This window comes from Lampetra fluviatilis, chromosome 41 (genome assembly GCF_964198595.1).
Source record: "Lampetra fluviatilis chromosome 41, kcLamFluv1.1, whole genome shotgun sequence".
NCBI classification, from domain to species: Eukaryota; Metazoa; Chordata; class Hyperoartia; order Petromyzontiformes; family Petromyzontidae; genus Lampetra; species Lampetra fluviatilis.
The window spans coordinates 9,495,850-9,519,057 of NC_136315.1; the positions used below are offsets into that span (position 1 = coordinate 9,495,850).

General features: G+C 55.2%; 1 protein-coding gene across 6 annotated transcripts in view; it reads right to left on the bottom strand.

Annotated features, from left to right (window-relative positions):
* The window catches only part of LOC144946528 (solute carrier family 23 member 1-like), a 75,903-nt gene that overhangs the window by 49,664 nt on the left and 3,031 nt on the right, over positions 1 to 23,208 (bottom strand). For 4 of the 6 annotated variants that reach the window (XM_078875505.1, XM_078875504.1, XM_078875503.1 and 1 more), the window contains exon 1: positions 5,248 to 5,533. The exons of 1 other annotated variant lie outside the window; for it this stretch is intronic. The gene's annotated coding sequence lies outside the window, so the exon portion shown is untranslated. Of the gene's footprint in view, positions 1 to 5,247; positions 5,534 to 16,844; positions 16,918 to 23,208 lie in introns of those variants that run through there. One more of the 6 variants, XM_078875501.1, reaches the window with a different exon arrangement.

Below are 23,208 nucleotides of genomic sequence, written 5' to 3' on the forward strand. Positions count from 1 at the left end.
CTGACCACACCCCAGTGGCGGCTCCTGCAAAATCTCTCAGGGGGGGCAAATGTCTGGATGATTGATAAGGATAAGGTCCACCCATGCAATGGATAAATTAACAGCTTAAGCATGTAAAGGCAACTTCATTTCTTTAATATTAACGAAAAATAAAGTGACTCTTACAATACATCTTGTTTGTTCCTATACTCACTATTAATATACAATCCACTCAAGTTTCTTTAATTAAAGATTCCACTAGGTGGCGACCAATTATATTGTTGGATGAAACGTGCTTACGTAGGATGACGTAAGCACGTTAGGGCGAGCCCTCCCGGAAGCCATAGAGAATGCATTGCAGCGCCCCCGTTCGAAAAAAAACATCTTTGAATGTAAGTCTATGGGGCCACTCGGGGCGATTCTCAGCCGGAGTGAAATCGCCCAAAAAGAGGCGGTACTCCACAGAACGTGACATGACGCTGATTGGACTATATCCAGAGGCTGACAGTGACGGCTAGCGTGACTCTGTGGTTGAATGACATTGGTGGTGCGTCGCCCAATCGCCCTAATGAAGAAACCGCCCCTGCCACACCCCAATTGTACTTAACCAAATGTCAATTCAGAAGCAGAGTAACTAGTTTGTAGCAACACTCTCCAACTAAGCAGCAATACCTCCCATTAGCGCGGATGGCGACACACGGTGCGAGAGACGTTCAACGTACATATATACAATACACGGCGCTAATGTAAATAGATAATCGCAGTTCAAGTAATTTACAATATTTATAAATCAGACAATAGAACCAAACTGATTAACCTTGACGCATGAGCATTAATGCACGAGCACTCCTTACTTATCCCATCCGTGGCATCGTCGGTGAATGAACGGCTCTGTGCGCAGCGCAGCTCAAGTGGCCGCGGTGGTTTTCGCCTGACCTCCGATTTCCCCACGCCGAGATGCAACACCGACTCAACGCACACACCCCAACTAGCGTGCTTGACATCACCGTTGTCTCTTCACCGCTGCTTCCCACCGCTAGCCACACAAAGAAGCTTCAATGGGGGCATTCAACACTGAACCTCAATGGGTAGCACCTCGCCCGGTTAAATGTTTGGTCAATGACATTACGACGCAGGTGCGACAAAAACGGAACCACCGTTTTGTGGGTGATGTTACACAAGGGGACCCTCCCGTTCCACAACCCTCGCTGACGTATTCCCAGGATACCGGCGACTTCCTTAACCAGTCTCCCGGGCTAATCGATCGGTCGATGGCCACGAAATGCCGGGGGGGCCAGTCGGAGGCCGCCAGGGACACACGACCCGCATACTAATCGAGCCCGGCCACCTTTCATTCGCGGTGTCCGTGCGAAATCTCAGGGATTCGACACTGTTCTTCCCTCCAGCTCCCGGCTCATCTCTCGTCTCCCAAACCTCCAGCCTTCCAAATTCAACCACAAAGCTACCGACACACACCCTCAACCACTCTCTCTCTCTCGCAGAATACACCCTGCACAAGCACACCTATGTGACGATATCAGCTGCATGATGCCGAAGTTTCTGAGATCTCAGACGCGAAGTATAGTCGAGCCGGATGATACTAGGGATTGGTTGGACAGCCATGCGTAGATGCAGGCTATGCTGACAGCAGAAGGTAGTGCAATAAAATAAATTGTACTGTATGCCTATGCCCTCGTGTCTATGCTCCCGACCTTAACCAACCAGCACTAACCAGTATTATCACGTAACCCCCATGACCTTGGCAGCATGGGAAAGCCATCATCCAACACTGGGTTGACCAGAGAGTTACAGGATCACGTGGAATACCAGCACCTTGCAAACATCCACCATCACTCTTCTCCACAACCATCATCAATCACCACACTCCCTTGCCCGTCCATTTTCAATCCACCCACCTACACTCACCCACCGTCACTTCCTTTATAATCATCTCCCTCATAGCTCATCTTTTGTCATTTATATATCCCAGGTCACTCTTGACAATGAGACTCTCCCCTCGTCTCCGGGGCGAATACAAAATGAACATTATCACTATTATCACCACAGTCCATTCTCCCCCGTACACCTTTGAACACTCGCCTCCCGTTCATTCATTCTCACGTCCTCGTTATTTACTCCCACACACAACCATCACAAGAACCTTCACAGTCAGCCTCACCCACTCACACTCGTCACCAGCTTCACACAATTCTCGCCAACCCATCACCATCATAATCACCATCATCATGCCCTTCATTATTCCTCATCCTTCGTTCACTCAATTTTTTATCTTTCTACTGCCACATGCTCATTTCTCATCGGTTCCTTTATCCAGCAATTAGCTTCCCCAATCTGACGCTACACCTCATTTAATTACCATCATCACCACCACCACCACTCTCTTGATGACTCTTCATGCCCAACTCTTCACTTTACACGCCACTTCACTTACAAGACGATCTCCTGCTCACCTATCACCACTCCTCCCTCACACATAACCACTCCTCTCTCATCTCTCATCCCTCACCACCCCTGCATCATTCCTCACCCATAACCACTCCTCCCTCATCCCTCACCCATAACCACTCATCCCTCACCTCTGCTGCCTCACCCATCACCACTCATCCCTCACCTCTGCTGCCTCACCCCTCACCACTCCTGCCTCCACCCACCATTACTGTCCCCCTTGTTGTCACTGCCGGATTGCCCAGCGCGCCGCGGACCCCCCATGACAACAACCACCTTCAGCACCAGCAGCTCCCTGATATTGCATTTAGTTCCCTCAGCCCCTCACAAAACCAACCGCGGTGGTACGATTACTGCTCGACATTGATTTTTTTGTATATCCGCACGGCAAACCTGGAAACCCGATGACTCTCAGTTGCCAGTAAGGCGAACAAGCAGCCAGTTTAGCTACAGCAGCAGCACACACAGTACCGACAGTACACACACAGTACACACAGCGCACACAGTGCACACATTACACACAGTCCCCACAGTGCACAAAGCACACAGCACACACAGTACACACAGCGCACACAGTACACACAGTGCACTGTGTGCACACAGTGCACACAGTGCACACACAGTACACACACAGTACACACACAGTACACACAGCGCACACAGTACACACAGTGCACACACAGCGCACACAGTACACACAGTACACACACAGTACACACACAGTACACACACAGTGCACACAGCGCACACAGTACACACAGTGCACACAGCGCACACAGTACACACACAGCGCACACAGTACACAGCGCACACAGTACACAGCGCACACAGTGCACACACAGTGCACACAGCGCACACAGTGCACACACAGTACACACACAGTGCACACAGTGCACACAGTGCACACAGTACACACACAGTGCACACAGCGCACACAGTGCACACACAGTACACACACAGTGCACACAGTGCACACAGTGCACACACAGTACACACACAGTGCACACAGTGCACACAGTGCACACACAGTACACACACAGTGCACACAGTGCACACAGTACACACACAGTGCACACAGTGCACACAGTGCACACACAGTACACACACAGTGCACACAGTGCACACAGTGCACACAGTGCACACAGTACACACACAGTACACACAGCGCACACAGTACACACACAGCGCACACAGTGCACACACAGTACACACAGCGCACACAGTACACACACAGTACACACAGCGCACACAGTACACACAGCGCACACAGTACACACACAGTACACACAGCGCACACAGTGCACACACAGTACACACAGCGCACACAGTACACACAGCGCACACAGTACACACACAGTACACACAGCGCACACAGTACACACACAGTACACACAGCGCACACAGTACACACACAGCGCACACAGTACGCACACAGTGCACACACAGTACACACAGCGCACACAGTGCACACACAGTACACACAGCGCACACAGTGCACACACAGTACACACAGCGCACACACAGTACACACAGTGCACACAGTGCACACACAGTACACACAGCGCACACAGTGCACACACAGTACACACAGCGCACAGTGCACACACAGTACACACAGCGCACACAGTACACACACAGCGCACACAGTGCACACACAGTACACACAGCGCACAGCGCACACACAGTACACACAGCGCACACAGTGCACACACAGTACACACAGCGCACACAGTGCACACACAGTACACACAGCGCACACAGTACACACACAGTACACACAGCGCACACAGTACACACAGCGCACACAGTGCACACACAGTACACACAGCGCACACAGTACACACACAGCGCACACAGTGCACACACAGTACACACAGCGCACAGCGCACACACAGTACACACAGCGCACACAGTGCACACACAGTACACACAGCGCACACAGTACACACACAGTACACACAGCGCACACAGTGCACACACAGTACACACAGCGCACAGCGCACACACAGTACACACAGCGCACACAGCGCACACACAGTACACACAGCGCACACAGTGCACACACAGTACACACAGCGCACACAGTACACACACAGTACACACAGCGCACACAGTGCACACACAGTACACACAGCGCACACAGTGCACACACAGTACACACAGCGCACACAGTACACACACAGTACACACAGCGCACAGCGCACACACAGTACACACAGCGCACACAGTGCACACACAGTACACACAGCGCACACAGTGCACACACAGTACACACAGCGCACACAGTACACACACAGTACACACAGCGCACACAGTGCACACACAGTACACACAGCGCACACAGTACACACACAGCGCACACAGTGCACACACAGTACACACAGCGCACAGCGCACACACAGTACACACAGCGCACACAGTGCACACACAGTACACACAGCGCACACAGTGCACACACAGTACACACAGCGCACACAGTACACACACAGTACACACAGCGCACACAGTACACACAGCGCACACAGTGCACACACAGTACACACAGCGCACACAGTACACACAGCGCACACAGTGCACACAGTACACACACAGTACACACAGCGCACACAGTACACACAGCGCACACAGTACACACACAGTACACACAGCGCACACAGTACACACAGCGCACACAGTGCACACACAGTACACACAGCGCACAGTGCACACACAGTACACACAGCGCACACAGTACGCACACAGTGCACACAGTGCACACAGTACACACAGTACCACGGCAGCGCCGTGCGCGGCCTTCCTCACCCTCGCTCCCCCCCAGGCAGGACTCGAGCGCCTCCTCCTCCTCCTCTCGCCCCGAGAGGCTGCGGCGAGCAGCGTCTTTATAGAGGCGCGCGGGGCGTTACATAAAGAGAGCGCGTTTAATAGCGCCAATTAGATGTGTAAATATAGATATCGGTGAGTATTGGTGAAGAGCGAGAGGGTTGGCGATCAGCGCCTCGCTGCGGGCGACGCGGCCACAACGCGGAGCCGAATGGGAAGCTCGCGAGCTCAGCCGACCGCGTCAAACCGTTACGGGTCCACAGACCACGCCCACTGCCATTAGACCACGCCCACTGCACGTTAGACCACGCCCATTGTCGTTAGATCACGCCCACTGTGCGTTAGACTACGCCCGCTCACGTTATACCACGCCCATTGCGCATTAGACCACGCCCACTCTCTTCAAAACCCCACCCACTGCCTCTCGCCCCCGGCCACTGCGTGACCATGAACACCCCGCCCACTCACTTCAAAACCCCACCCACTGCCTCTCGCCCCAGGCCACTGCGTGACCATGAACACCCCGCCCACTCTCTTCAAAACCCCACCCACTGCCTCTCGCCCCAGGCCACTGAATGACCATGAACACCCCGCCCACTCACTTCAAAACCCCACCCACTGCCTCTCGCCCCCGGCCACTGAATGACCATGAACACCCCGCCCACTCACTTCAAAACCCCACCCACTGCCTCTCGCCCCGGCCACTGAGTGACCATGAACACCCCGCCCACTCACTTCAAAACCCCACCCACTGCCTCTCGCCCCCGGCCACTGAATGACCATGAACACCCCGCCCACTCACTTCAAAACCCCACCCACTGCCTCTCGCCCCCGGCCACTGAGTGACCATGAACACCCCGCCCACTCACTTCAAAACCCCACCCACTGCCTCTCGCCCCCGGCCACTGCGTGACCATGAACACCACGCCCACTCACTTCAAAACCCCACCCACTGCCTCTCACCCCCTGCGTCAAGTGGCCCCCGTAAACCCCGCCCACTCTCCCCCATAGCCCCCGCCTACTATCTATAAACCCCGCCCACTCCGTTCCTGGTTTCGCCTCCTCCTGCCCGACCGGGTGACCCCGCCCACTCCGGCCACGACTGACCTCCCCCCCCCAATTCCAACCTAACTCCCAAGACAAAGATCCCCGTATAGCCTCAACAGACTGTTGGGGCAAAGTGCTGTTAGCGACCACCTTATGAAGGCGGGAACAGCACACGAGGGGCCGCCTTTGTCTCCCTAGTGGCGATGTTTACGCACCGCACCAGGTACTCATTTGATGCTGAGTCGACCTAGGGGAGGCCCAGGACCGGTTCAAATAATCGTTACTGGTGTTGGCCGTGAGCGGGAATCGAACTCGGGTTGTCAGGTTTGGAGCGCAGCGCGCTAATCGCTGCACTCCCGCTCCCCGCCCACTTACTCATAACCACGCCCACCCCCTGAGTCTTTATTTCGACTGCAGGAGGAAATCCGATGAGCTATAAAGCTCTTCTTTACAGATGTCCAGTAGGGAGTGCGGGTCAGCAATTTAAAACAACAAACAATACTTTTTAAATTTCGATTTAAAGCTTTCGTGACTGCAGGGATTCATCTTCTTGGTTCTTTCGGTAAAGTCACGTAGAAGGAAAATTATAAAATTATGAAAATAAAACGTAATAAAATACAAAAACAAAAAATACAACAAAAAAACAAACGATAAGAGTGCCAAAAGAGAGAAAATGTAAGTCACGAAAAATAAACAAAATTAAGTTTATGCAGGTGTAGGGGTCTTACGGAGGAGATATGTGTAGAGGTGATATGTATGGGATCGTATGAGAAACTAGCACAGTGGGCGGGGCTTCGTGAGCACACGGGAGGGTGCTCGCAACGACGTCCGCACAGGGCCCACCCCAGCGGGGAGGGGTTCAAGATATAAGGGGATGAGCCGGAGGGCTCGGGGCAGAATGTGTTGGTAACTCTTGAAGATTGAAGACTGCCTAGTGAGAGCCCTGGTCTCCCCTGAGACGCCGCCCTTGTAAGGGCCGCGCAGGACCGAGCCAGTGGCGGGGCCCCGTGAATCAGAGCTAGGACTCTGGGACTCCGGGTGCCGTAGCCCGACTCACCAGTGTCGGGCCAGACAGCCTCCCCTAGCCCAGAGATTGGAGGATTAAGAGGCAGGTCAGGGTAGATAGCCGTGTGTTCCCAGCTATCCGGGTGAGGGGGCCGTTACCCCCTCCAGTATTACGTGTCCCCTGTGCTTATTGTAAATAAACGTCAGTGTGCCTCAACCCCGGGTGTCGATCTGTATTCGACGGTACTACATCTGGCGTCAGAAGTAAAAACAACAACGAACATGGACACGCGCCGAACAGCTCGGGCCGGGGTGCAGGAGGCGGAGGACACCGCGGGAAGTGCGGTACCAGAGACGGCTGATGGGGGCAACGAGCAGCCGGGACCGAATACACCATTACCGGGGCATCGGGAGGAAGGGGAGTCGCTGTCCGACGGACTTCGACTGGCGCACGCGAGATTGGCGGAGCTGCTGTACGCTGCTGCCGCCACACTCGAGACCATCACTCGGCTGGGGGCTGCTGGACCACCGGGGGGCGAGGACGGCCGACGGCCGTTGCGCCTTCCCGCCATTTCTACCGACGGCACTTTTGAAAGTCCCGCCATCGCCGCTGCAGCTGCCGAGGGCGTGGCCAACCTCAGCCTGGGGTCCGACATCGGCTCCGCTGGGGCTGCCGCGTCACCACCTTCGGACGGAGCGTCACTACCTGCGCGACAGGCGATTACATCTGTCGTTCGGGCTGACGCTCAGCCGAGTTGCGGCGACAGCAAAGTGCGGGCCTCCACGGCGGTCACTGCGCTACACCAAAGGCTGCCCCCGCTGAAGGAGTTTGTGGCTGAGGACGGCGACTGGGGGGGATTCCAGCGGCGCTTCCTCGCGCATCAAGAGATGGCGGGGTGGTCAGACGCCGAAGCCCTCTGCGCGCTACCGGCGCTCCTTGACGGCGATGCCCTCGCCGCTCTTACGTCCGCACCGAGGGACAAGCGCTCTACTCTTCAGATGGCGCTGCAATTGCTGGCTGGGGTCTACGGACCTTCGGCGGAGTGTAGGCAGCGATTCTACGATCGCCAGCGGGGTGCGAAGGAGTCGCCCCTCGCCTACCGTACGAGCCTTCTGGCGCTCGCAAAGACGGCCTTCCCTCGTATGGATGACCAAGGCGTCGACGCCATGGTCACGAGAAGATCCTTCTGCTAGCGGACGACCTGGACGTCGCTATCGTCGCGCAGGAGGACGCAGAGATGGGTTCCCTCCAAGCGGCGCGGCTCCTCCACGCCAACCTCCTGTCGCAGCGAAGGAAGGCCAGCAGGGCAGCGGCCGGGCGTACGGTGGCTGCCATCACCCCACCGACGGAGGAGGTCTACGCCGCTGACTTCCGACAGCAGCAGCGGATGGGAGTACGGGCGGACCAGGATGGGTCGGCCCGCTCCGACCGCACGTCTTCACCACCTGCGCTCCCGCGCTGCTATAACTGCGGCATCCGGGGCCACGTCGCCTCGGGGTGCCGCTCCCCTCGACAGCGCGGGACGACGCCTCGCCGGGACGCCGGCCCTCCTCCTCCTCCTCCCAAGCTCCACCGACATGACCCGGCGAGTCGCGGCACCCCACATGTTTGGCCGAAGCACACACCCGTTACACATGTACACACCGCAACGAACGGGGGGCCAACATTGCACACCGTGGGGCCAACACGAACCACTATGGGGACCCAAATCGAACCCGCCCAGTGGTCCGTGTTGGCCCATCGCGTTCTGGCTGCGCTGTCGGGGTCGTCGGCCGTAGTAGGGTATATTGACGGGGTCGAAGTGCGTATCCTTGTCGATACAGGAGCATCGGCGACCATCATTTCGGAACTAATATACAACATTCTCCCTGTCCAAAGTCGTCCCTTGCTACCGGTTCATGTCCCATTCTACGCTGCTAACGGGGGCTCATTGGGTATCATGGGTCAGATTCGCGCGCAAATTTCCATCGGTGATATTAAATTGTCCGGCCCTATTTTCGTTTCCTCCTCGCTGGCGGTTCCGTGCCTGCTGGGGACGGATTTCTTGGGCAAAATGCCGATTCGGATTATGATTGATCAGGGTTGCATTGAGCTCCCATCGGGACGGCGGATGGCGTTTTTGCCCTCCCCTACTACGGATCGGTCGGCGTTCGCGACGGTACACGCGTTTGTAGTTCAAACGGTTCGCGTGCCGCCGGGGGCACAAATGTTGGTGCCCCTAAAGCTTCGTAGACCATTCACTAAGGGTGTTGGGGACCAGGGTATCCTGCTGGGGCCGTCTAGGGCTGGGGTTAGCGGGCCGCATTTGATTCCCGCTCAGACCATCGTAAGGGGGGACGGGGACCCCTTCATCGCGGTCCTCAATGTGGGGTCGCAGGCCGTGGTAATTCCCCAAGGGACCGTGCTTGCTCACGCAACGCCGGTGCCCTGTGAGGAGTCTGTCGCAAATCACGTGCGCGCTGCCTCTCTGCCGACTCCACATTCGGACACCGATGAAGGGTGGCTTGAGGCGCTTTGTGCGGGTTCGACGGACCTGTCGGATGCAGAGCGTCAAAAACTTCGGACACTATTGCGCGAATTTGCCGATGTGTTTAGTCAAAACAAATTCGATCTGGGCTGCACCCATTTGCTGCGTCACCATATTGATACTGGTGACAGCGCGCCCATACGCCAAAATCCCTTCCAGCTGAGTCCCGCCGAGAAGGACCGTGTCAAATCGGCTGTTGATGACATGTTAGCCGCCGATATCATTTCCCCCTCTACCAGCCCGTGGGGAGCACCGATCGTTCTGGTAAAGAAACAGGATGGATCGTTGCGGTTTTGCGTCGATTTTCGCCGCCTCAACAAAATTTCCGTTGCTGACGCATACCCGCTTCCCCGTATTGATGAATCGCTCGACGCCTTGGCGGGGGCGCGATTCTTCTCCACATTGGATTTGCTTTCGGGATTCTGGCAGCTTCCTCTGGACGATGAATCTAAGCCAAAAACTGCATTCCGTACACCACATGGTCTCTTCCAATTTAACCGGTTGCCGATGGGATTACACTCGGCGCCGGCGACTTTCCAGCGATTGATGGAATTGGTTTTGGCTGGATTGCAGTGGGATTCGTGTTTAATCTATTTGGACGACGTTATCGTCTTTAGCAGAACATTTGACGAGCATCTCCAGAGGTTGCGGGCCGTTTTCCTCAAAATGCGGGCTGCTAATTTGAAATTTAAACCTCAAAAGTGTCATTTGTTGCGCGAATCGGTACGTTATTTGGGGCACATCGTAGGACGCTCGGGTATTGCTACCGATCCCGCCAAAACGCAGTGCGTCAGCTCCTGGCCGACTCCCACCTCGGTGGGAGAGGTCAGGAGCTTTGTTGGTTTCGCGTCATACTACCGACGCTTTGTCGCGGACTTTGCCACCATTGCTAAGCCCTTGCACGCTTTGACGTCAAAGGGGGTCCGCTTCCATTGGGGACAGGAGGATGAGGCTGCGTTCCGCTCACTTCGGGACGCTCTGGTTAATGCCCCTCCCCTGGTTTATCCCGATTTTTCGAAACCCTTTGTGCTCGATACCGACGCGAGCAACACAGGTATTGGGGGCGTGCTGTCCCAGGTGGTCGAGGGCGTGGAACGGGTGGTCGCGTACGGTAGCCGAGTGTTGTCTCCAGCGGAGCAACGATATTGTGTCACGCGTCGGGAACTGCTGGCAATTGTCTACTTCATCCAGCAGTACCGGCCATATCTGTACGGACAGTGTTTCACCGTCCGTACAGACCATGCGGCGCTACAGTACGCCCTGCGAGTCCAACAACCATCGGGACAATTGTCTCGATGGCTGGAGGTTCTCCAGGATTTTGATTTTGAGACCACGTACCGTAAGGGCGTTCGCCACACCAACGCGGACGCCCTGTCACGCATGCCGACCACCCCCGAATGCGCATGCCTCCTGGGGTCGGGTCGGTGCAGGCATCCTGCTGAATTGCCTGTTCCGGTCTTGGCGGCTGCTGACGATGCAGCAGCAGTGACAAATTCCATCGCACACCAGGGTTCTGATTCCCTGTTGGGGTTGCCTGCTACGGAATGGGGTCGGTTGCAAATGGAAGATACTTCCCTCCTTGCGTTGCACCGCCGCGTCAGGGACCGGGGGCGGGGGAGGGGTGATGCCGACGCATGGGAAATGCTCGGTGGCTTGTTAATGCATTGGGACGGCAAATCCCATCGACACCGGCTGGTGGTCCCTTCGGGGTTACGGGGTAGGGTGGTGTGGGCCGCTCACGAGCGCCTCCTCCACCTGGGCACCCAAAAGACCTTGGCCTTGCTCCAACTTGATTTCTTTTGGCCGGGCATGACAAGGGATGTTGGGGATCTATTAGGATCGTGCCCTAGGTGTGCGCAGCGCAAACCACCAGCGAAGGAGTCGAACCCGCCCCTGCAATCTATCAGGGTTTCCCGGGTGAACGAACTCGTCGCGCTGGACATTCTAGGACCGTTCCCCGCCACCCCCAGGGGAAATAGGTACTTGCTAACCGGTGTTGAATATTTCACGCGCTGGCCTATGGCCTGGCCCCTGGCCAACCAGTCGGCAGCAGCCATCGTGGAGGCCTTTGTCCAGGGATATATCCTTGACAAAGGTGCTCCCGAGCGGCTGCTGACCGACCAGGGTAGAAATTTTTCAGGCAAATTGCTCAAACAGGTCTGTGAGATCCTTGGCACTAAAAAGATTCGCACCTCTCCATATCACCCACAAACCGACGGGATGGTCGAGCGGTTGCATCGTACCATCACGTCGATGTTGTCGCAGCACGTTTCTGACTCACAGACAGATTGGGATTTGAAAATTCAGGGGGTCCTGTCAGCATACCGGTTGGCCCCCCATGCTGCGACGGGATTTTCCCCCTTTTTCCTTATGTATGGCCGCGAACCGGAGCCACCTGTTCAGGCCCAACTGCAGATCCCGGCGCCGCAGGGAAAAACTCAATTGGCCGAACATGTTAAATTCAACCTGGAAAAATTAACGGAGGCACGGGATGCTGCCATGCAGAATTCTGCCAGGCGGCAGAGGGCTAATGAGCGCCTCAGAATGGGTCGCGCGCATGTGATACAGTGGAAGCCGGGGGACAGGGCATGGTTGCACTGTCCCCAGGTACCGCTCGCGTCCTCCTCTAAACTGCTGCGACCGTGGCGGGGTCCCGTCGAGGTGGTTGAGGTCCTGAGACCTCAGTGCGTGCGCATTCAATGGGGGAGGCGCCGGTGGTTTGTACACCCCTCCAGGCTAAAACCCTTCGTTGCGGTGCGAGATCCCACTACACACGCGCGTGGCCAAACATGTGGGGGGGCGTCCGACTCAGAGGGGTCTTCTCCGTTGCTCTCGCCTAACGTGCTGCCGGCTGTCCCACCCCCAGGTGCACCGGGAGTGACGGGCTCACGCCCGACGACCCCCGCAGGTGATGCTGAGGGTCTTGCGACGTCAGCAACAGACTCGCTCGGTGATGAACACCTGCCGGCCGACGACCTGCCGGCCGACGACCTGCCGGCCGGGCCTGTCCCGTGTGACGGGCCTGCGGCGAGGACGCGCGCAAAAATGCGCAAACTCTTGTGAAAAAAAAGAAGAAGAAATTTTTTTTTATTTTTTTGCATCTTTTGTGGGTTCTCTTTCCGGTGTACATTCGCATGTTGTGCTCACGGTGTGGGGCGTCCGTGCTGTGTTCCCGGCACGTTGCGTTGTACGATTGTTGGGCGTGCTGTGTGTGTGTGTTGTGTGTGTTCTGTGTGTTCTGTGTGTTCTGTGGGTGCTGGGGGGGTTCCAGGAAGAGAAGCACGTGTATATACGCTCGTCCTACGGATTTCGTATTTATTCGGGGGGGGTTCGTCGGGTTACTTTTCCTTCCTGTTGTTCGTCTCGTTGCGTTATTGTTAAAGGAAAAAAAAAAATAATGAGGCACACGCTGGGGCGGATGGAGATGGTTTAAACTTTTATTGTCAATGTTGAAGCCGGGACGGCTGCGAGCTGTACAGGGGGGGGTGATGTAGGGGTCTTACGGAGGAGATATGTGTAGAGGTGATATGTATGGGATCGTATGAGAAACTAGCACAGTGGGCGGGGCTTCGTGAGCACACGGGAGGGTGCTCGCAACGACGTCCGCACAGGGCCCACCCCAGCGGGGAGGGGTTCAAGATATAAGGGGATGAGCCGGAGGGCTCGGGGCAGAATGTGTTGGTAACTCTTGAAGATTGAAGACTGCCTAGTGAGAGCCCTGGTCTCCCCTGAGACGCCGCCCTTGTAAGGGCCGCGCAGGACCGAGCCAGTGGCGGGGCCCCGTGAATCAGAGCTAGGACTCTGGGACTCCGGGTGCCGTAGCCCGACTCACCAGTGTCGGGCCAGACAGCCTCCCCTAGCCCAGAGATTGGAGGATTAAGAGGCAGGTCAGGGTAGATAGCCGTGTGTTCCCAGCTATCCGGGTGAGGGGGCCGTTACCCCCTCCAGTATTACGTGTCCCCTGTGCTTATTGTAAATAAACGTCAGTGTGCCTCAACCCCGGGTGTCGATCTGTATTCGACGGTACTACACAGGTATCCCTCTATTTTCTTCAAAAAAGCACGAAAAATGAGCAATTCCAACTCTCCTCACCTACAAATATACGTACGTGTACTGCACACCGATATTACTTTTCACAATACACAAACAAGTAATAAAGGGACATCAATCTAAAAATGACTGAATGATATATTTTTTAAATCACCTTTTACGGAACTCACCAAAATACCTGCATGTTGGAATGACTGAACAGGTGGCGTACGTTGAACTTCTTTCGCACCGTACGTAGCCCACCGTGCTAATCGGAGGTGCGTGGGAAGGACAACAAACTGAACGCAACAGGCAGATGTGGAGCCGTGGCTGTTGCCTGCTGCAGATCACTGCAACAGGCAGATGTGGAGCCGTGGCTGTTGCCTGCTGCAGGTCACCGCAACAGGCAGATGTGGAGCCGTGGCTGTTGCCTGCTGCAGGTCACCGCAACAGGCAGATGTGGAGCCGTGATTGTTGCCTGCTGCAGGTCACCGCAACAGGCAGATGTGGAGCCGTGATTGTTGCCTGCTGCAGGTCACCGCAACAGGCAGATGTGGAGCCGTGGCTGATGTCCTGCTGCAGGTCACCGCAACAGGCAGATGTGGAGCCGTGGCTGTTGCCTGCTGCAAGTCACCGCAACAGGCAGATGTGGAACCGTGGCTGATGCCTGCTGCAGGTCACCGCAACAGGCAGATGTGGAGCCGTGGCTGATGTCTTGCTGCAGGTCGCCGTGACACAGACGTGGGTGGATGACGCAGCCTCTCGGCTGCTCCCTGCTCCATCGCTGTCAACCCATGCGGTTTATTTACTCCGTAGTCTTCTTGTGCGGGGGAAATTTAGTTGTCAGGTGCATACGACGGCGTACAGCCGTTCCATTGCGGGCAATAGAAGTGTCTATTTGTTTGTGTTTCTTCCTTGTGATGGGACTTTGAAGGATGAACGCTGAGATTTATAAGGGCACGGGATGACCAATCAGGTCTGAATTGGTCTGTACTAAAGTAGGTCACTGTTAAGGGGTTGACAGGTGTGTTGTTCGATCTCATGCTGTGCCGTGTGAACATTTTCGTTAACACGCAAATTTTATTTCGTTAATCGAGAAAATTGCATAATTTAACATAATTTCGTCAATTGCGTGAACGCGAAATTTCGTCAGTGCGAACTTTCGTAAATGACAACATACATTGTTGGCGATTTTTAAAAATGCTAAACGCAAGCTTGGGGCAAGGCAGCAAAACAACAAATACGGTCCCAGATGACACCAGGACCAATTCGCACCTCCGAATAGCACGGTGGGCTACGTACGGTGCAAAAGAAGTTCAACGTACATTCACTTATATGCAAGACAAAAAAATATTCTTAAAATGTATTTATATTATTTGTATGCGTTGTGTCTGCTGCTGCTGCTGTGTCCTGTACAGCGCTTTGAGATATTTGATGAAAAGCTCTCGATAGATATAATTATTATTAATAACAGTCGCCTTCATTTACATTGGTCCACACCTCTCCTTAACCCCTCCCACTCCCCCAATTAACCCCGCCCACTGCCATCGAGACCCCACCTACTTCCTCATTGGCCCCGCCCACTACCACGAGACCCCGCCTACTTCCTCCTTGGCCCCGCCCACTCCCACGAGACCCCGCCCACCCCGCGAGACCCCGCCTACTTCCTCCTTGGCCCCGCCCACCCCACGAGGCCCCGCCCTCCATGCCCTTGAACTTCTTCCCCGTAGCCCCGCCCCGTGAGCCGCGAGCCCCGCCCTCCCCGCCTCCACCTGCCATGAGGCGTGGTGGTTAGGAGGCCGGTGGGCATCAACTCGATCGAGAGTTGTTGAACCGTCGATTCGAATCTCGGTGCCAACAAACGATTCAGTCGCGCAACAACGACAACAATGGTCCCGTTACATCCACGCGTTTACACGGCTATTAAAGCATCCTTCTAGCGACTGATCCCGCTGAGACGATTTCGGTTAAAATTCCATTACAGTATTCGGAATTCGCAGATCGATTCCAGAAATCGATACCTACCTCAGCGGAATCGGTATCGACACCCACGCTTTCACGTGACCCTCCTCAACTCGTGACTCACCACTGAATACTTCCGCTTGGAAATTCATAGTCCATATAAGCGCAGTCGCCCGTGCGGTTACATTTCATACCACGCATGGGGGTGGGGCTGCCAGTGAATTCAATCACGTCATCGTTGCGCAATGGCCCCCACGTGACCTCGTCTAAGAACACAATTGTGCAGCCACCCGCTGTGCGTGTCACACGCGATCCGCCTGTACGAGCATTCCTTTATTAACAATAAAAATAAATCATCTGAATCATAAATATTTATTTAGACTGGAGGAATCCGATGAGCTGCAAAGCTCTTTTTTTCACAGGATGTCCAGTCGGGGCGAGCAAGAACGTTCCAACATCAAACAACACAGAAACAAAACCCACGATAGGAGTGAAAAGTACAAGACGTGTCAACAAATCACCCAAACACGTTCAATAAGACTAAACCGTCCCGATCCTATCAGACAGAGCCCACTGATGCACGGACTTATCTTTCTAAATCGACCTGGCCACAAACGACAGCTCGACAAAACAGGCTTCTCACGTGGGCATTTATAGCAGCAGAATCATCTAAATCGTCTAAAGGTATGTTCCTAACACAGCTCCTCGGCCGCACGGCCTCATGGCAGTGACTAGTAACATCGGCACTGATTTAAACGCAATCAATCAATACTCTGAACCAGTTTCGACACACACGCGTCTCGACGCGAGCCGGCTCAGGCTTGCTCTTCAATCAATGCTGGCGGACAGTCGCCCAGTGTTGACAAAGGGGGCCCTGGGGGCCCTCCCCTCCCTCCCTCCCCTCCCTCCCTCCCTTGTTAGATGTGGACCCCATATCCACACAGGGTTACACAACGCGCCAAGAATTCATCACTCAAAATAGCATCCGACGGGCAGAAACCAACTCACGCAGTGGAGTCTCAGCGCTGAGCTTGGATTTGGAAGAATTTAAAAAAAAATCTATTTGGCAATCACCGCGCAGGACAAGTCACGCGCGCCGCACGCTTTCTCCACCCACCCCAAGCGAACGTCTCCACGTGTCGAGACAAAGCAGCCGAGTCACCGACATGGTGACGCAGGCTGTGTTAGTGCTGTGTCACGATTAGTAGTATTAATGTAGTAGTATTATTATTATGATGAATCATCCTTTGCGATTGCAGCACGACCCGCGTGGCAAGTCGTGGATGGGTGGCGCTGTTGCCAACGTCGCAGCAAGGCACATCTCCTTTGCAGTTTCAAAGGGCACAGCTTATTCACAACATCATCATCGTCGTGGCCGTCGTCATCACCAGCCATGGTCAATCCACTGCTAGACGAGGGTTACCGCGGCCTCATCGACCGCGCACCAAATCCCACCGGCATCTGCTCACGAGATTATTTCAGCGCTCCGTCTGCGCTGGGGGGTGGGGGTGGGGATCATTTTGGGGGCGTTTGGCTTCCAGCAACTTTGCTATTCTCGCTCATCGGCACTCATCCCCCTTATAGCCACACGAGTGCTGCCCAAACCAGCTTCGTGTGTGTGGTTCGTTTTTAAAATGCAGTATATCAGGGACGTGCGGTCAGGGGAGGCAGAGCCTCACCTGACATACTCCAATTAAAATAGCTGTTACGAAAAGTAAAAAATAAGAAGAATCAAATAAAATAAATATTAAGATTTTTCCACTGATCGGTGTTATAAATGTCATTTCTGTACGATTCCAACAATTTTTTTATAGTCAAAATCACCAAATCTGCGGAGCTCCGCTGCAAATACAGGAAGAGAGGTGAGGCAGTGACGAGTTCAGCCTCCCCTCTGATTGCGCAACCCCTCAGTAACTGGATGGAGCGCGGGCAATAAGCGCGTGCCTCTTACTATCTCAGTATGTCACCAATTTAATGTTTGTAGAACATTTCATTTCATGTCCTCGCCTTCTATACTCCAGGCAACTTATTTCACGTATGTGTATAAAGATATTTAGGCTCGCTGGTCTCTTCATGAAACTGCAATTAAAAAGTACCAGGGGAGGCAGCTATCACATCTGCCTCACTGAGGGGGACGTGTCTAACACGCCCCCCTCAGTGAGGACACGCCCCCTCAGTGAGGACACGCCCCCTCAGTGTGTGAATATGGCTCTGACACGAGCCAGCGCCTCCCCTGCCATTGACCTCACCGCACGTCACTGCAGTAAATCCACTGTTGCACAACATTAACAGTTGGACAGGCCAGGAGCATCAGGGTTCGACTCACACCCATCGAGAGAGGGCCACTCAGAGGCGACGAGAGGAGCCGCAAGACGAGCGGTAAAGCAGCAGCAGCCGCACAGTAAACAGTTTCCCAAGCTCTGCAGTCCTATATATACCAAAGTGTTACGGCAGGAAACCCAGAGAAAAACCACGCGCGCTCGTGTTAAATCATCTTACCCCGTCATCAGACGGGGAAGGTGGAGTCCCCATGCTTGGCTTCCGCCGCCGTCTGCTGGCGGGCCCAGAGTGTGTCGCCTCCTCGGTGACCACGGGGAGGGAGTTTCGCAACGTTTGTGGGGTAATCCATCGACCCTGTGACGCAGCACGGTGCTGCATCACCGGCGTGTCCGGCTGGAATACACCAGGCAGGGTGTAGATCAGGCAGGGTGTGCACCTGGCAGGGTGTGTTCTAGCCGTGCCGGAGCGAGGGTGTCACTGCAAGCCACGCCGGCGTCATGCTGATGATGACGACGATCACGTGGCCTTCCGTCCAGTGGCACGCGTGTAAACAAAAGGTTTTGGGGTTGTCCCGATAGCGAGATGTTTTCTGCCTCGCCTGGTGTACAGAAGGTCGTGGGTTCGATCCCAACCCTGACGCCTGTTGTCTATTTGGAGTGCGCGTGTTCTCCTCGTGGTCGCGGAGATTTTTCCTTTGGGTCCTTCGGTTTTCCCCTCCACATTGAGACACATGCGTTTAGAGTACATGGCTGCTATAAGTTGAGCTAGCATTTGTGATAGCCAGCGAGCATCTGAAAAAGAGCTGTAGAGCTCAGTGGGCCTTGCCTGGTAAACAAAACCATAAACGATAAAGAGTTACGTTTCAACTATTTTCATGTTATCGGATTCGTGGGTTAATCAAACCGCGCAACTCCACCCGAGCCCACAGGTTGGAAAGGGGGGCCCAGGGGCCTGGGGGGCATTGGACAGGAGGGGGGCCCTCTTCACGCCGTGCATCAGCGTCCATGCGGTCTGCGCCAGACAGCGCCACACGTGGCCAGACGTCGCACGCTCAGTCGGGACTTGGCCTGCTCGATCACGCGGTGTTGGGATTGACGGCCTCCAGGGCTTGCCGGGTGTCGCAGGCGAGGTGCGGCCAGGAGATGTCAGTGCCGAGTGTCCCCCTACCCCCCTGTTACAGAGCGCGGTGCTGGCATCTCCAATTTCCTCATTCACTAAGCCAAACTCCCATGAACACTGTCCGTCACACAGCCCAACGCAGAAAGACCCTCTTGAAGACTATTCTTGAGACTCGATGAGACATTGATGATTCGATTAATGTCATTATCAGCAGCAGCAACGACAGCAGCAGCAACAGCATCAGGATGATGATCCGCACCTCCGATTGGCACGGTGGTGGTGGTGACAGAGCCCCTGAGTCAAGGCCACGCGAATTCACCGCTGCTGCTCCGGCCGCGTGGTTAGATAACTCTCGCCCCATTGCCGCGTTGCGTAATGCGGCGTTATACAAGTGAATGGGACTCGTTTTACAAGCACAGTGTTCACCCAGTGCTGTAATATTTCACAATAACCGAGCCACGATGGCGACTGCGGGTTTAATGTTAGCAGTACAGTGGTAGTTACCGTGTCGGGAGGCGCAGTGGGCAGTACGCTGCGCCACGAACGATGCTGCTACCCGCATTCTTAAGCCTGCACTGGTCAGCCATGGTGAAGTTAAGTCAAACAACTCACCGTGATCGACAACGGCATGGCGAGCCCTGCGGGCGGTGACAGATTTTGGCACGGTCCCATCGGTGAGCTCCTCCGGCAGGCAAGGCTGCGTTGGCTGGGTCACGTAGCCCGCATGCCCAGTCACTTCATGCCCAGCCACCGCCTGCCCAGCCACTTCATGCCCAGCCACCGCATGCATGCCCAGCCACCGCATGCCCAGCCACCGCATGCCCAGCCACCGCATGCCCAAGCAGCTTCTGTTTCGCCGGATCGAGGGGGCTAAACGAGCGCAGCACGGGCTACAGGAGAGATGCACCGACGTCGTACTGAAGAATGTGCAGCTGAGTGGACTTGCCAATGAGCGGTACCAGCGGTGTCAAGATCGGCCTCTGTGGAGGAGGCTCGTGAAGGACGCTGCCGGGCAGTTGGAGGCAGTCGCTCTCCAGCAACAACGGAGTGCAGAGGAGCGATCCTCACAACAACGAGCGGAGCGCCGGGCGGCACAGTGGGGAGCACAGGTGGTGCATCAGCCAATCATCTCAGTCAGTCAACCCACGGCACCTGGGTCTGTTCCGTGACCTCCTGCCAGCGGGCCTTCGACACTTCACGTGGCCTCAAAGTGCACCTAGCCTGGCACAAGCGCCGTGGTGACGTCACCACCACTTCGTGTCGTGTCTCTATGAGTGTCTCTATGAGTGTAATCTCTATGAGCGCGTGTGTGTGTCTCTGAGGGTGACTATATACACACACACACACGAGTCTACTATAGTCTGGTTCTACGTGGTCTTCCTGCGTGTGATCCTTGTTTGCGCAGAAACACCCCAGAGTCTCAAGACTCGTCCAGGAGGGTCCTGCCAAGCTTTCACAGGTGGCGGCGATGATGCTGCTGCTGTGTGATCCCAATTGAGTCATTTTGCGGGTAATTCTTCAGCCGCCTTTGTCTCCCCAGTGGCGATGTGTTTACCCACCGCACTAGGTACTCATTTGAGGCTGAGTCGACCTAGGGGAGGCCCAGGACCGGTTCAGATAATCCTCACTGATAGCCGCGAACAGGAATCGAACTCGTGTCGCCAGGTTCGTAGCGCAGCGCGCTAACCGCTGCACTCCCCATCACCATCACCACCACCGCCACCACGGCAGTGTGCTGCCGCCCTTTGGCCGCCTCGCAGCATTGCACCTGGAAGGGAATGCGGCGCCTGTCTGAAATCAAATCCCACGATGTGCCAGTGGTTAGGGTTATGTACAAAGGGGCCGCCCATAAATGACGTCACGCGATTTTGGACGATTTTTGACCCCACCCCTCGTCACACAGCGTCATACAAAGTCAGACCCCCCCCTCAAATATGACGTCACAAAGCTCTGCCCCACCCCCCCAAAAAACATTTCCATTTATAAAATAAAAAAATGCTTCAAGTCGCTTTAAACTATTGTCATTGTAGTGCGTATTTAATGTGGCGCTGCACTCTGATGTTGTAGGAGAAACATTTATTAAAAAGTCTATTTAATTAAGTAGAACGTGTTGTCTATATTTATTTAAAGTTGCGCATTTTGATGTGACGTCACATTTCTCACCCCCCCCCCCCTCGTCACACATCGTCACAAATGTCTGACCCCCCCCCCCTAGGTGCGTGACGTCATTTATGGACGGCCCCAAAGCTACGTGTAAACACAATTGAGTAATCTGTTTGGTAAATCTTTTTCACGTTTGTCAAATTTGGCCCACGATGCTGCTCTTGCGAGAGACGTCACGTGATCGCCAGACGGTGGCGCGCGTGAATGAATCGGGGCGGCCGCTCGATTCGAACCGTGAATTTCTGCAACATTCGGCGAATGCGCTACTGCTCGGCCATGTCGACAGCAAAAGTTAAAGGCGTCTTTCTTTGAACGTTCGTGCAACGGTTGTGTATCTAGAGCGTGGCAGAACGATACACGTTCCATCCCTCAGCCTGTGACTTCACAGTGTGCGTGGTGGAGCGACGGCACCAATCCCCGTCCTAACGCAACTCCGCGTCGGGAGGATGTGGTCTGAGCTGGGGAGTGGGCGGCGCGCGTGCCAATGGATGGACCTCGGGTCGAGGCGACCACCGCCTCACTGCCGTCTGCGAGTCGCAATGCGACTGCTGTTGAGCGAGCGCGAGTGTTTGGACAAGGAGAGAGAGAGACACTTGGGATTGGACGTCACCCATTGTGACCCACGGACGGTTGCAAGACACGGCCACGTGGATGCACGCACGTGCGTTTAATTAAATAATTAGCAAAACCTTGAACACACTCACAACGTCGTCACCATGACGACACATCCTCACTATCACCATGACGACACATCGTCACCATCACCATGACGACACATCGTCACCGTCACCATGACGACACATCGTCACTAACACCATCACGACACATCCTCACTATCACCATGACGACACATCGTCACCATCACCATGACGACACATCCTCACTATCACCATGACGACACATCGTCACTTTCATCAAGAGCACTCCGGTGACGTTACCGCGACTCTCAGGAGCACACCGGTGACGTCACCGCGACTTTCAGGAGCACTCTGGTGACGTCACCGCGACTCTCAGGAGCACTCTAGTGACGTCACCTCGACTTTCAGGAGCACTCTGGTGACGTCACCGCGCGCGCGGTGCTTTTGCTGTTTAATGATGAAACGTGCCCTGAAAACACGTCCGTGACGTCACGGTATTTGCATTTAAACAAATCTGTGCCGCACAACAGCGGCGCTCCGAGGCGGACTCCAATTCCCCATCCCCGCCCCCCACTTCGTTGCCTCGTTGCTTCACCGGCCCGTAACCCCCCCCCCCCCCGTGCAGCTGCACCGCCTGCACACTCCGCAGCTCGGCCACGTGGACAGTCGGGACGCGCGTGCGCCTCCAGGGGAAGAGCAGCAGCTCGACTCGCGAGTCGACGCATCCGCTGCAAGCCGCCGGATCCCACGAACAGAGGAGCCCATCCCTCCTCCCCCCCAAACACCAGGCGACTATCACGGTGGTGGTGGCGTCCTCCGGCAAAGCGCTCGTCACGAGCACCCTGGCAGCGAGATCCGTCCGGGTGGTGCAGCGGCACGCCATGGGGGTTACACGGCGTGCCGCGACATTGTGCACGACGACTCACTGCGCCCGTGCGCCCCTCCGCATCAAAGAAGAAAGATGAACAAACACACAAAGTTCGGTGTCGTGACGACGTCTCACCATCAGTCCCCGCGGCGCTGCTTCCGCGAGTACGTGAGGCAGCATTGGTTGAGCACGGGTCGCGAGGCTCTTGGGATGCGTAAACACACAAATGTGTTGCCACGTGCATTGACGGCTATGCGCAGGCATTGTGTAGCCATCGATCGCTACTGATACATGTTCCACAACG